At 47.0% G+C, this 15,348-nt stretch overlaps 1 long non-coding RNA gene across 3 annotated transcripts in view; it reads left to right on the top strand.

Annotated features, from left to right (window-relative positions):
* The window catches only part of LOC306838849, a 332,925-nt gene that overhangs the window by 194,453 nt on the left and 123,124 nt on the right, over positions 1–15,348 (top strand). For all 3 annotated transcript variants that reach the window (XR_013781130.1, XR_013781131.1, XR_013781132.1), the window contains one exon: positions 11,012–11,077. This is a non-coding gene — a long non-coding RNA (uncharacterized lncRNA). The remainder of the gene's footprint in view (positions 1–11,011; positions 11,078–15,348) is intronic.

Genomic DNA, 15,348 nt, shown 5'->3' with positions numbered 1-15,348 from the left:
TGTGCTCATTCAGTGCTCCAGTTCAACTCCATTGTAGCTTCTGCTGCTTGTCTCTTAGCTCTTCTCCTCCTCCTTTTTACGTACCGCTCTTTGTAAAGCTCTGCAGGAGAAAAATGCAAACTTAGGCTCTTAGCTATAAATGATTTTCTCTGATTTTCATTACATAACATTCAGGTTTTTTTTTTGGTTTTTTTTGCATTCCTTTTTGGAAATATTGAGGAACGCTTTGACAGAAACGCTCTGCAAAGAATGTAGAAAGCATTGATTTTCTGCACAGCCGTGTACAACGGACTCCTCGGATGTCCGGTTGCTCAAAAGTTAAAATTCTTCACTTTGTCATAGCATATCTTTTTTTTTTTTTTGCATTCCTGTTAGCTTTTTAAAAATATTGTCAAAAAGATTTCAAAACGAGAATGTTTTTCATCAACATGCCTGAATACGCTGCAGCGTTAGTTTTGAAATCTCTGTATGCCTAATTGTCTGAGAAATCTTTTCACCTCCCTGACATTTTGATAAATATATTTTTTTCCGGAGGCTTTCAGATAAAGACTCTTCACATGGTTGAAAAAAACGCCTCTTGATTATCATAGCTGCGTTGTTTGCCTGAGCAGGAACACGCTCTGCCGGAGGAGATGGACGTCTAACACGTTTAAATAAAGTCTGATCACACGCCCGTAAGTAGGATAGAAAGCTCTGTGTGCGGGACTGTATCGCTCATGCTCCACGCACACTCATGTTCGCTGCACCGTCCTCTTCCTGTCCATGTCCTCCATAAACAAAAACCATACCTGCTTGATCTTTCTTTTTGTTTTTTTTATCCCCGTTTGTCCTTTTGGAGAGCCAAGGTTACCATGTCCATCGCTCCCTTCCCTCCGCCGCCAAGATCTGTCAACAAACTTCTGAAGACTCTCTCACTTGGCAAACTTAAAGAGGAGCGAGTTTGGGGAGGGGGAGGGGGGGGGGGAGTGAGGGGTTGTCCCAGGAGGTAATCAAGCTCCTTCTCTCTCTTCCCCGCAAAACCGGTATCTTTAAACAGAATAGATAAAGGAAGGTAGCGGGTCACGCGGCAGAGCTCAGGTACTCGGCAGGGAAAGTTCAGCGTATTGATGTGCTGCAAAGGGCTGCGGCTTCACAGAGAGAGGAGCCCGTCAGACCCCAGGCTTGGTACCTGCACAGGTAGCCCAAAGGGAGCTTGGTTAGTGCCCACAAAAATTGACTTTGTCTCTCTTTCTTTTTTTTCCCTCTATCACTCTCCTTCTGACTCAAATGGAAAAAAAAAAAAAAAAAAAAAGCTTTCACTCTCAACTTTTGCGAGAGGAAAAAAAAAAACCCACATTGGATAAATGACTGTCTTCTTCGCTGGAGACTAATGATCCACTGGTGTCTTTCAGTTTTGGCACTGAAAGTGGAGAAGAGCTTTGATGATGGAGGATTGCGGCTGACAGATAAAAGCTGGATGCCCCCCCCCCCCACCACCTTCTCTGAGAAGCGCCCCATCTCTCATACTACTTAGCTATGTGCTCCACTGCTATTGCTATGGTAACCCATTGTTATTTTTTTATTTCATCTTTGCCACAAAAGTTCAAGCCCAAGGCAGAAGGAGCGGGTCTGAAACGAGGCTACGTCTCGCTCTCCAAGTCTGCCTCCCTCATCCGGCTTTGTCTGCACTCGCCTTCTTTTCTGTCTGGATCCGTTCGCCGTACAAGAAAACTCTCAAATAACACAATGGCGTGTCATTGAACCACATATTTATTTTTTCTGTAAGTGCTCTTTACGTGTGTCTTCGGGATGAGATCCGCGTCTCTTTTGTTGGTCGTCCTATTCACGTCTCTAGATAAACATTGCTTATATCAGACATCAAACTGTGACAATTTGAAAGGTCACAGTATCGGAGGCTCTACGTTTAATAACTCCGCTCTGATCTTTGTATTCACGGCACTGACTTCTTTACCTTCCTTTTTTCGACACTCTTTCGTCAGTGGAGCGGTTGCTTCTTGCCAATTCACCCACATTATTAAGTAAATTGCTGTTCTGCTCTATTAAAGGTTAGAAAGGACGTGAACTCCCTGAGAAAATACCGCCGCCTCCCCTCACTTTTTTCATCTGAGCGCAATTTGATTTGACTTGATTTGATTTGAGCCCTGCCACTTTCAGTTTGAATAAGGTAACCAAGAGTTATTTGCCAGGAGAGACAAGGGCCTCACCGGCCGGGGAAGGTTTGATGAATTTTCACGCGGCTTAAAAAATTCTAACTTTGCTTTATTCAAATGTAACGGCTGACTACAAAGACCCGGTGTTTGATGAGGTGTATGAGATGTAAATGTCGAAAGGAGCCTCTCCACTTATCTGCCCCGCCGAGGAAGGTGCCCGGCATCGTAATCATCTGATCTGAATGGATTCAAAGTGTGCTCCTTTTTATGTGAATGAGTGCTGCTCCATTGCTTTGACTGGTGGGGCGGGGCGGAGTGGGGTGGGGAGCAGAGGGGGGCTGTACAGTAAAGTCCCCGGAGGGTTTGTGGATCAGATGGAGGAAGATGAGGGAGATGTGTGCTGCACCCCTCTCAGGAATCTGAGGAGCAGAATACAGTCAATTTTTTTAATGCGTCCATTTTTCTTCAAGGAGGACTACTTCAAATCTCCGGCTCTCACTTTAACGTTCATGCTGATTTTTACTGCTTCTCAAAAATCAACTGATATATATATATATATATATATATATATATATATATATATATATATATATATACTAAAACCCGGCGCCATGGATTCTAAACTCTCCAAGTCAATGGGTCTGTGGTTAACACAAGCTTAAGCTACGTTGATGTTTCGTTTTGGAACCCATAGCGAAGCTACTTCCATGTTGGCCTACAAAAATACATCATTCCATTTTTCCCCAAAAATCAAACTGCAATGCTTACATGCAATTAATTTCTTATAGCTAAAAAAAAAGCATTTCTCGCTATAGCCACTAGGGGGTTCAGTGAGCCACCTTAACCAACATAAATAGAAACGTTGAGATTTTTTCTTTCATCTTATCTTTTATTTTAACCTCCACTCTTCTGATTGTGGGCTGTTTGGAATTACTCCACTCTTGTATGGTATAGCAAGCCACTCTGGATGAGAGTGTCAGCTTAAATGTCAAACTTGTAGATGTATGTAAATGTGAGACCTCCTGTGTACAACTCCATGTCTGACTTTGCATAACTATCAGCAGCTCTAGTCCTTTCGCTCAGTCAGCAAAGCGCCCCGCTGCTCAGGATCTCCGTGCGACCACATTCAGAGCCGGTGTCAGAGGTTACGCACACAAATGTTGATTTGGTTTGATGAAAGACGGGGAAAAGTGATAAACGATGTGAGCCCGGATCTGTGCGGTTGGAACAGCAGATCGTCAGCAGAGTAGCTCTTTGCTTGTACAGTCGTTAACGTGTGAGCTCATGGATTAATGCGCGTCTACCTCTGCACGCGGCTGAGCCTCTGTATGGCCGTGCGGCTGTCTGGGGAGCAAGCTAAGAAGCTAAGCTCAACCTTAAACACTCAGTGTGTGTGTGACCAAGAGTGTGTGTGTGCAGCAGCATGCAGAAGATTGTATTTGTTGGTGTGTATTTGTGTGTGAGCCTCCCCCCCCCTCTCCATCCCACCTCTCCCGAAACAAGCTGCTCACTGCCTGCCTGTCTCTCGTCCCCTCCAGAGGGTCATTCAGCCCCTCTTCCAGCTCCTAATCCCGCCTGTCCGGGGGAGATAGAAGGGAGCGGACGGCTGCGGCGCACCCGGGGCGCCGCAAACACAATCACCAGCCTTTCACAGACACTTAACGGGGCTTTGCGCTTGTTCAACAAGGCAAAACGCGGCAGGAGGGATCAATTTAATACAAGGCCTGACTCAAATGGAAAGCGGGTAAATAAATAAGCAATGACAGCGAGGACTGTCGCACAATTTGTGTAGTGGCCGTCCACTTTCTCTCCGTCGCCCCTCTCCTGCTTTTTCGGTATGGCACCGATACGATTCCATTGCTTCCCTCTGGGGCATACGAAGGGACAACTGAGACAGAGCAACCCTGGCTTCTCCGTCTCATCGGGGTGTGTTATTTTAATAAATCACTTCTGCCATTGCTTGGTACATTAATTCCCTGGGCCCAGAGGGCTGTGTTGCCACTAGCAGCGATCTGCATGAGGCGCTAAATGATGTGGGGGATCCCCCGGTGAGAGAACAGAGGCTCTCTGAAACTTCCCTCCATCTCAGCCCTGCCGGTTGGGCTCTCACCCTGGGCTGGCCCGGCTCTCAGCAGACATCATAATCAGTGGAGAGCCGAGGCAGTCGTCGTGTCGCACATACCAATGAGACGTACATATAGCCGGGAGGGAAGTCACCTGACACCTCGCTTCTGCAGACATGCATCCCCTTCGCATGGCTTCATTACGCTTGCTATGCTCCAGGGGCATCATCATCCCATGCATGTACACGAGAAACACACGTGTGTTGCCTCAACTCTTATGAATTTCCCAGAGGCGTGTTTGTCGTCATTGGAGGGCTTTCTTTCTCTGAGTGTAATCCAAAAAAAAACCCCCAAAAGGCCTCTCAGGAGTTTAACCTAAACCTCCATAACCTCCTCATGCTCTATCTATCTATCTATCTATCTATCTATCTATCTATCTATCTATCTATCATGCGGAAGAAATGTTCCACTTCTAAAAACGAAATTCCAGCAGTCGTCGCAGACCGAGCCCATCACAGCGCTCGGAATGAGCCGCGTGTCTGCAGGTGGCGGCGTGCATAAAAGCTACATAGATGTGTCTGTTGCACATGGTTGCTTGATTGAATCCAGCACAGTGTGAATGCACAGAGGCAGGTGGTAGGAGTAGCAGCCCACCAAAGTAGTAACACTGACACTGGTGGTGTTGATGGGAGGGATGTGAATGTATCTCTCCACTGGGGGTATCTAGACACCTCCATTCCCCCCCCCCCTTCAATATGTTGATGCATCATGGACTGCCTTGCAGGGTTTTCTTCCCTCACTTTCTTGATACATCATAACTCCTAACACAGAGGTGAGGTTGCCATTGGTATGCACAGACAACACCGGCAGATTCACCACCCAGAATACCGCTGGGAGATTATACCCTTCCTGCTCCACGCAGCGGGGATTCGGCCACCGTAAATAGAGCGCTTGGGAGTGGGCGATGTGCACGGAATGACAGAGCACCGCGGCCGCTGAGCACGCCGGCCGGCCGGACGGACGGACGCGGAGCACACTCTCAAGGACTGCTCGCAAATACAGTAATCTCTCATGCTTTGGGTTGTGTTTTTAACCTTTTCCTAGGGGGGGACTCAGAAATCGTTGCACCTGAGATCCGTCTGGCTGATTGTCAATGTACAGTGGGCAACCATTGGGGTGTGCAGCACATAAGCCACAAACAACATCTCTTGGACATCAGAAAAGATGGGTCACATGAGATGGCAGAAGAAAATAAGTACGGTGCATGAGTCGTGGCCCTCAGGAAGTATGTTGTCTGGCGTCCAAACTTTTTTAATTAGCTCCAAAAGGATGGATGGATAGATAGATAGATAGATAGATAGATAGATAGATAGATACTTTATTGATCCCGAGGGAAATTCAAGCATGCCTAAACCTGAAGCTTCAGAATGGCCTACGGTCCATTCAACATGTTTTTTTTTTCTGAACAAAGCGTGTCCCCTGAAAATGGCTTTTTTTCGTGCACTGAAACATTGAGATCATTAACAGAACAATTACAGAACCAATCTATTCAGATTCAAACTTTTTTTTTTTTTTTTTAAGTAACCAGGCTCCACTGACAAAAGATCCGTCATATATCTCCACAGAAAAGGGGAGTTGCAGGAGTATTGCTTCCTTGGACAGATTGTGTGTGCATGCTATTGCACAGCGTCTGATCCAAGATTTTTTAAGGTCATACAACCATGCAATCTAACTCACTCATCCAGGCACAGATAGACAAGCAACTCCCATGTTTCCCAGAGTCAAATGTTTTTTTTTTCAATGCAGTCTGGTGGCTTCTGAAAGTGCAATGATATGTCTACGTCTTGTTTCATAAAACACGTCTGATTCTGAACACAGAGGTTCATCTCTGAAGGTGGAGGAGCAGGAATCCTTTTAATGCTTTAAGACATTTAGAATAACAATCAGTTTGTTTTCTTGAAGATAATGTTTGTATCTGTTGTTGATCAAGGCCATAAGAAATATATGTTAAAAAAAAAAACACCAGCATTGGAGCGCAGATGGCCTAGTGGTAAGATAAGATCAGATAAGATAATCCTTTATTCATCTCACAAACGGAGACATTTACAGTGTTACAGCAGCAAAGCAGGACAACAGAATAAAAAAATCCCACGTTGAAAAATTACATTAAATATAAATGCATAAAAAAAGGTTTCTGTAAGGTAATGTTGTGCCAATGTACTGTATACAGGGCCATAGTCCTCCAGTGGTGCAGCAAGGGTTCAAGTCCAACCTGCGACTCTCTCTCAATTTCCTACTCCATCCTCTGTCCTATCGAATAAAGGCAAAAATCCCCAGAATAAAAATCCCTAGGCTACTCGGTCAAGGCAAGAATTCAGCCTTAATGATAGCTTACAGAGGAGAAAATTGGCCCCATTGATTTGCTTTTTGCTCAAACATTAAACTAGTTTATTAATAAATTATTCACCATGTGTTTATACCCAAACTTCTGAGGGATGGAGAACTTAGCTGCCGCACTGGTTCAGCATTCAGATGAAAATCGTCAAACGGAAAAAAGCTGCAGTTTCTCTGAAGAGCTGTGGATGCAGTATCAGAGAGAAAACAAGTGAATGACAGCACGAGAATATAATGACTTGCTGTTGCTATGGTGTGCAATGACACACAGTGGAAGCACAGATGCAGCGCACTGAAAGTCGAGATGAGAAGTACTTTGACATTTTTTTTTTTTAACAGCCAGCCCAGCTCCTTCTTACATAATGAATTGGTAAATCATGTCGGCCTATAGCCAAGCATTTCAAATGTATTCAGACGAGGAGTCTGTGGTCAATATCAGCTTTACCAGCGTCTGGGTTTTTTTTGCACATTTCCATTTGTCTTACTTTGTGCATACCCTGACCCATTAACACTGCATCTGTGCATTTGACTTAATATGGGCATGGAGGGCTGTCTTAATTAATAAGCAGGCATCCACCAAACTAATCTGCCTGTGTTGTGAAGTCTGTCCTTTCCATTAAGTGGGACTCACATTATCTCCTAATCAAATTAGTCACTTAATTGTGGCCCTCCCTTGATGGATCCCATGAAAAAAAAAAAAAAAAAAGGAGCGGCATATTTGCTGGAGGGGGATGTGTGAAGATGGAACACGGCTGTTTCATTACGATATGAATTTTTTAATAACCAAAGCGTTTGCTGTCATCTCCTTGCTTTGAACCTTTTGCAAAGGGTGAAGTTGGATTTGACATTTTATCCACTCTCACAGTCGAGTGTCTCGCTGGTGTGTTGTGGGCTAAGTACCTCGCCCAAGGCCACTACCCAATTGCCCAACAGGGGATTGACCCCTGTCATCCGCTGATCACTAGCCTGCTTTCTTAATCACTTCCACACACCGCCTGGCGCACTACCTGATCTTAGTCAATACATTAGTGCCTTCAGTCCTGATGGAACTGCTATTCCCAGAGTCGTGATTAAGGACGGAAATGCTATGTGACCAAAGATGCCACTCTGTCCATCCTCGGCTGTGTGCGTTGGCCCCCGGGATCCCCCATTTTTCAGCGGGTGCAAAGGCTACACCCTTGCGGCGTCGGAGAGGTGGCAGTGACCAGCGTCCACAGGGGAGAACCCCCCGCGGGTGTCTGATGAATGTCGGCATGCGTGGTCGTTTGTCCTGCTGATGGAGTTTTATCCCCTGCCCTTTCAGAGCGGCCACACAATAAAGAGAGCCACAGCCGAGCGTGACAGGTTAACCCAACAGTAATAGAATAGTCTTAATGGTCTAGCTTGAGCCAAAGTGGGCGGCAGCGCCGGCCAAACAGACAGGATACCTCAGTGCAAGAGTGCAGGGGTGGACACCGGCTCTCGCTGTTGTTGTCAGACTGGGGGAGCAAGGACAAAGAGGGCAGCGTGATGGCTTAATGGGTGGTTTGATGGCTTCATAGGGTGAAATTGAGAGGGCAAAGCAAACAAATGAAACAGGGCATAGAGGGCATTATACAAAACCGAAATTAGCCATATATGAGCGTGACGTCAACAAACTATCACTTAAATATTTTATAGGAATCCTTGGGCGTGAGGGAAGCAGCATTGTCTCTCTCTCTCTCTCTCTCTCTCTCTCTCTTCCTCTCGCTCACATAAAGAATGATTTATAAAGGGTGCAATGACACTGTGGTGGCGCCCATACACGAGGCAGAAAATAAACGCGATCAAAACCGAGCAGAGGAGATTTAGATGATGTCGTTGACGTTGACGTGAACGTGCCTGTTTTCTGGCAGATAATCCTCACAAAGAAGGATCCTTCCGGGGCTACGAGCAGCCGCGCAAGCCAGCGCTCCTGCTCCTCACGCTGTTTGTTTCTGTAGCACCTTCCGCTCGCAGTTTGTCATGTCTGACTCGGGCTTTAATTAGGCCTGCGAATTGCAGCACTGGCAGCAGGAGCTGGGAGCCCTCCGTCCACAGCTCAGCCGTCCTCCACGGCGTCTCCTCGGAGGACCTCTCCGCTCTGTGCGGTTAAGATAATAGAGGCTCGCTCAGAAGATGTTAATTGAGGGGAGATAAAGTGCAGTAGCGGCTGGAGGGATGCAATGCGCGGGGGTGGAGGGGAAGGAGGGGGGGGCTACCTGATTAGAGGTGTTTGACTTACAGCTCGTCTTTTTCGGTGATATATGTTACCGCTAGGTTTCCAAAGAGGGAAGTACAGGGGCAGCATGCATCAAAAAGCCCGACCTAAAAGACAGTTATTCAAGTTCCTTCTGAGTCGTTTGTGTTGTTCGGTGCCGTGCCGTGCCATGCCGCACTAGCCTTGCAAGGCCAGATAAGGCTGGGAGGATTAATATACGCTACCTCTCAGTCGCTGCTGGAGTTGAATGTGGCTGTCAGGTTGTGCAAGGTGGAGTTCGGAGTCAGAGTTTTGAGGCTAACAAAGGTGTTTACTTTCAGTTTATGTACCTGGGACTGGACGACACAAGGGTTTCTCAAACCGTGGGGCGCGGCCCCCTCCAGACTGGGCATGGTTACATGAAGGGGGGGCAGGGGATTGTGTGACCTAGACAATGGCGTGGCTATATGGGTTCCCCCTTTAAAATATGATGAGTGTTTAAATCAACTACTCAGGCTTTGTTTTAAGAGGCTGTCGGTAGTTTTCTTTGACTTTAAATGTGGCCCGTTTACTTTTGTTTGAACTCTAAAGCCACTGCACATCCACACTGGTGTTTTTAATTATTGTGGCTGATTAGAACAGGACAGATTGTAAAAAGGTGGAGCTATGATGAGGATTTGTGAGGTAATACATTCTAACCCCCCCCCCCCCCCCCCAGTATTATAACTGGACGACAAGTCCTCCCTCCTGTACATGTTTTCTACAAGATGAAGAGGACAGCGGCTGTCACACATCATGTTGTTCCTGGGGACATTTGTCCTGATCAAAGGTCGACAACATGATAATTCATGTTTCAGTAAGTTAGAAACCAATCCGGAGTTGTCTTTAGAGGTTTTTAGCTTTAGCATCAAACAGGCTAGGCTACTACGTTTGAAACAACGCCTTGATTGAGTTCATACACCAGGTTGTTTCTTTCCTCACCCGAACCACACAAACCTTCCAAACTCAAGAACCAGGAAATGGAAACTAAACAGACGCTAACTCGCGTGTCAGTTTAGAGTCATTACCTGCGGGGCTGAGGAAGCCTTGAACATTTTTAGGGGTCACACACACACACACACACACCAAAAAAAAAAAGTTAGTGCATCATTTTCTCACGTGACACATTCCTGTGCGAGGATACGTCGTGCAGCCACACCAGCAGGTTAAAAAAAAAAAAAAAAAAAAAGGCGGCAGAACATCTCTGAAAGCAGACACACATGAAGTGATCTGACCAAAAACAGCTGAACTGACAGAAGCCCCATTAATAGTGGCATATGCCTGAAGCTGCAGAGAAAGTGAAAGGGAGGGAAAGTCGACCCCTCCACCTGCCCGAGAGAGGACGCGGGGGGGGGGGGGGGGCGGACGAGGAAGACGAGGCAGAAAACAGCGCCAGCAGCCTCTATAATTGCCTCAATGCCGCGGGGATTGCTTTCATTCAATTGAAGCGTTCTCTTGCTCTGTACATTTTGAGGTGGAAAAGCGTGCGCAGTTGGCGATTGTGTCGAGGCGAAGGGGGGGGGGGGGTTTGGTTTGTTGCTGGATGTCGGGCAGGGTGGCGTGGGCGGCAGGGAGATCCACCGGTGCCCTCCCCTCTTTCTGTAACACGCAGCGATGAGGGCGATATAGCTCCCCTGTAGCGGCTGAATCTCCGGCATCAGTGTGAGCAACAGAGAGAGGAAGGGAGTGAGCGAGCGAGAGATAGGGTGAGAGAGAGAGAGAGAGGGGGAGAACAGTGCCTTGGAAGAGTGAGGTAGCGATAAGGAGGTAGGTGGACCGCAGATCAGACCTGTCAGATGTGATTGTGCACCCAAGTGCAACCCCGCGTGTGAGTGTGTGTGTGTGTGTGTGTGTGTGTGTGTGTGTTTTTATATTTCCCAAAGACAACCTACCTCCTCAGCCCCCTCCTCACTCATGACAACACACACCATCACTGCCCAAACACACACACACACATTCCTCGAGGAATCCTTTATTTCTTTATTTGGGCTCTGTGCATTGGATGCTCTGCTCCCTCCTCCTCCCTCTACTTCTTCTTCTTCTTCTTCTTCTTCTCCTCCTCCTCTGTGTCCTGCTCTTCTCTCCTCCTCCTCCTCCCCTCTTTGCCGCTCTCACAGCCTAGTTTTCTTTTTTTTTTTTTCCCTCCCTCTTCAATCTCGTGTGCGCAGGTTGTATCTGACGGAGGGACCGGTTGCCGCGCTCCCCATCCCCGCGCTCCTTCAACAACAACAACTGTGAGTATTCTCATGCTAATTTGGCTTCTCCAGCCTTCCCCTTAGCGTTTCGGTTTGTCTCTCTTCCTCTACCTCCTTTTTCATTTTTTTTTTTTCTCCTCCTATTCTTTGCCTCTTTCATGTTTGCATCGGCGGCAGCAAACGCGGCAGAGGCAGCAGCGCGGCTATGTAAGGAGTAGAAGTGGAGACAAAAAGGAAGGACAGAGAAGGCAGAGAGAGAGAAGAGGGGGGGAGAGAGAATACCGCTGCTGCTGCTGCTGCCGCCGCCACTGTGAGAGCATCCCGTTCTGCTTTCGGAGGTGTTTCTCTCCGAGGATGGAGGAATTGTCGAAGGGATGAAGGGGGCGGGTCTTGGTATTTTTTTTTATTTTTTTTTGGTGAGTAGATAGTTGTGCGAGAATGATAGGCGATGTTGTTGACAAGCATGGAGCGGCTCATCAGACAGCCGGGCAGCTGGAACCAAGGTTTTCTCTGTTGACTAAACTTCTGATTCATCCATCACTTTCTATATTTTACTCACACTGAGGCACCTCTCCTCCGTCTCCCCCGTCCTGCTTCGAGCTGACATTGCTCTATTTTTCATCCTGGAACGAGGACTTCTTCTCTGAGAAAACAGTCATCTCTCATGATGCTGCCGCTTGCATCCTGTGCAGATGGGAGATGAGTCGTGGAGGGATGTTTGTCTTGGTTCGTACCTACGCCAAGATGTGCCAAGCATATGCGTGTGCCATTCATAATATGCCTTTAGTTTTAATGACTTCAGTAGCAGCTGCACAAATTAGCATTTTTCAATCAACATTTGTGCCCACATATGTGTGTGTGTTTGCAATAGCTGGGAGAGTTTGTTTTTAATTGCAGGAGGAGACGCCGCAACTCCAAACTTTGACTCTTTTAACGTAATGAGTACAGGGTGTTTAGTGATGTATAGTGTGTGTGTGTGTGTGTGTGTGTGTGTGTGTGTGTAAGTGAAGGTCAGTAAGTCACTGTCCGTTCCCACACTCTGCCCTTTGATCAAAGGGCCACATTTAGTCCGCCCACGGCGTGTGTCTGAGCCATATGAAGAGTGGGTGTACTCTCTGTGTGTGTATATGTGTGTGTGTGTGTGTGTGTGTGGGCAGAGATGGATAGGCCTGGTGCCCCCACTGCAGCGCCACTGCTAATGGGCATGCAGGTCAGCAGGGGTTCAACATGCATTCGGCCGTGGGGATAAGTCACCATGACCAAAAAAATAAAAAATAAATCTCTCGGGCTTTCGCCGGAGAGTCACGAATAACAGGAATCTTTTTTTTTTTTTTTGCAGGAGTAAAAAGCATATTGGGCCAACAAAAACGCTCGGAACACACTTTGGCAGATTCATCTGGCAGAGTTAAAGGGATTGATCTGAGCGTGGCAATTAGGCAAATTTCAGAACTAAGCATCTGGCGAGGCGAGAACGTTTTTCGCCTGGCGGAGGATTACCATTTTAGTTCCATTTTGAGAAAGCCCAGAAATGTGTTATTTCGCAGCACTCGGGCAAGCAGGCACAACCGGCACATGAGGGATCTCTGTGTGACGCTCATGTCGTGTACGTCGATCGCCGGGCGACCTGCGACGTAAGAGTCGCGCGTTGATTAATGATGATTAGCTTTAATATGTGTGTACGTAGCTGTGGCGCGCCGGCCTCCCTTTTTTCCCCGGCCTTTATGAAAATGAATCGGCGGCGTAAAATGCCTGGGATGATCGCAGCCTGCCGATGAGCTTGCTTTCTAAAGTAGGCTGATATAAATGAGAACCATTCCCCCAATTACGGAAGATTAGGTTACCCTCCACCAATCTGAATCCTTAAATCCCTTCTGTTTTTACAGCTCTGTCTGCCGAATGTAATTCAGCCTGGAGACCTGGGCAGAATAGCAATAAAAGAAGGTAGAAACTTTACCACTGAAACCGCAGCAGTAAAAATATCCACTGGGAGAGAGAGAGCTAAAGCAGATGATAATTGACACAGCGCTGTGTTGCAGTTGGCTGTAATTAACAGTGTAACAGAGGTTGTCAGTTGGAAAAGGGAGAAAGCCCAGACTTGAAAGTGCGACATTTATCGTGTCTTTGCAGCCTTTAAGCGAGGGAACCTTTCAGGTAACCAGAGCTCTATTTATCCTGATCTTTTACTACAGGCCCATTCACTCGTTAGACACAGCTTCCTTATCCTTTTGTACGGCAGTTTGGAACACACGAGAAATCAAAAAGGAGCCATTGTTTCTGGGGCGAGCGCGTACAAAAAAAGAAAAAAAAACAGCTTATCATCTATTTTTAGTGCACTTTTCCTCATTGTTGCCTGGGCCACGATTCATGCTTACGTCTCGCGGTTGTGTTGCCATAAACTATGTTGTGCTTCGCAGGCTGGTGACAACTCTCACCCACACGCTAGTGATCTATGAGCCGTATAGCACGGGCCCCCCTGCTGCCACGCCAGCCGCTTTCCCAATACACAGGACCACAACAATGTCACCCCCCCACACACACACCCCTCACACCCCCCCCGTGATAGCGCCCATATGCGCACAGAGCACCTGTATTAGCGTAATGTGCCAACCTCTTATTTCTCATCACTTATCACAACCCTGCTACATGCTGTACCGACAGAGGGCGGCGGCGGCGGTTTGGGGAAGGGGGGGGGGGGGGGTGAAGCTCATAAAGATAAAAATCACATTTCACTAGAGGGTGCTTGTGTGACAGTGATATATGCTGTGAGCACCCTGCCACCTCATTGAGATGGGAGTGAGTTCTGGGTGGCTAAATCAATTTGTGCAAAGGCTGTTGGCGCACCGGATTGGTGTCGTGATATGATCTTTGTTGTCCATTTTTAGAGGTCAGCGCAGCGACAAGGGCAAAAAAAGAACCTGAAGAAGCTTTTTCTCTTGTTTCGAGCCTGGTAAACGATCCCCTCCTCCCGCACACTCCCCCAAGAGGATTGTGGGTAAAGACAGCCCTGTTTAAAAAGGTGTACCCTCCCTTTTTTTGTGAAGACACTATGGATTCTCAATTAAGAATCTACTTTCATCCATTACCGCTACGCGTCTTGATAGAGTGTCCAGAGCCAGAGGCGAGCGCCGGCCTTGCATTAATCGCTGTAATTACTCACGGAGACTGACAGTGATTCTGGAGGTGCGTCTAGTACATATACTAGTAGAGGATTTGGGGGGTGGGAGGTGGTGGTGGTAGACCAGTCGATAGGTGAACCTGACTCCCTCTATTGTTAGAGATCTCCGCTCAGGAAAGGGATGAAAAGAAGGCTTCCAGATGTGTCAGCAAACTGGAGCTATTTCCTGCCATCCGTCTCACGTGCAGTAATATCACGTGAACGTCACGGAACACAGGTTGACCAGTAAGGACGAATCAGAAGTCACGAACAAGCTCGGGTTTAATCTCAAATTTAATTTCAGCAAATATTCCAAAGGTCCATGTGAGGAGCTAAGAAAAAAAACGGTTCACGCTTCAGTCAATCGTACTGATATCAGGATGTTTATACTGGTCATCTGAACCAAAGCGTTCCTTCAGAACGACTGGTGCAGCTCTGCAGCGTTCCTCCTAACTGGAACAAGGAAGAGATGCTATCACAGCACAGGCGCTTTCCGTGTCTCTCAGAATTAATTTGAAACAGTTAAGCCCAGCCGATACATCCCTAATTCTCGGTTGTCTGATATTTCTGGAAGTCTAATGCTTCTGTTTAAGTCCCAGAAGCCTGGAGCTCGGGAGCGTCGGTGGCCTTGTGGTAAGTGCTGCCGCCCCATGTACTGAGGCTGTGGCCCTCGGGTTCAAATACCCTCGGTAACCAGCACGGTCAGTCGCTACAGCAGGTGCACAATGACAATAAAGTTGAATCTAAATTTGGGACTCTATCAACTGTCCTGTCCGTAAATAAAGCCCAGAAATACACCTGTGAAATAAAAAGGACACTCAATCATTGCATGAAATCTGCATGCATGATGTCTCCTCGGTGTTTCACGTACAGGAAGAAGGAACGCTCATTTCCCTAAACATCTCTCCTCTCTTCAAACTTTGCATTGGGAGGTTGGAGTTTCCATCCTGAGGCTTGAACGCGTTTCCTCACAAACGGCTTCCTATGTTCCTTTCCATGTTTTTCTGATGGATTTCTTTGCTTTCATTTCTTTTTGCAGTATTTGTCATCCTTAGCGCCTGATGTTCCCACGTTTAGTTTTTTTTTAATCCCTTTCTTTGCTTCATTTTCTCAGGCACTATTTACCCCCTTTTTAAATGTGCCTGATTCAATTCCT

The sequence above is a fragment of the Symphodus melops genome (assembly GCF_947650265.1).
Source record: "Symphodus melops genome assembly, chromosome: 17".
Lineage (NCBI taxonomy): Eukaryota > Metazoa > Chordata > Actinopteri > Labriformes > Labridae > Symphodus > Symphodus melops.
Note: the sequence above shows the minus strand (reverse complement) of the source record. Positions and strands in the feature narration are given on the sequence as shown.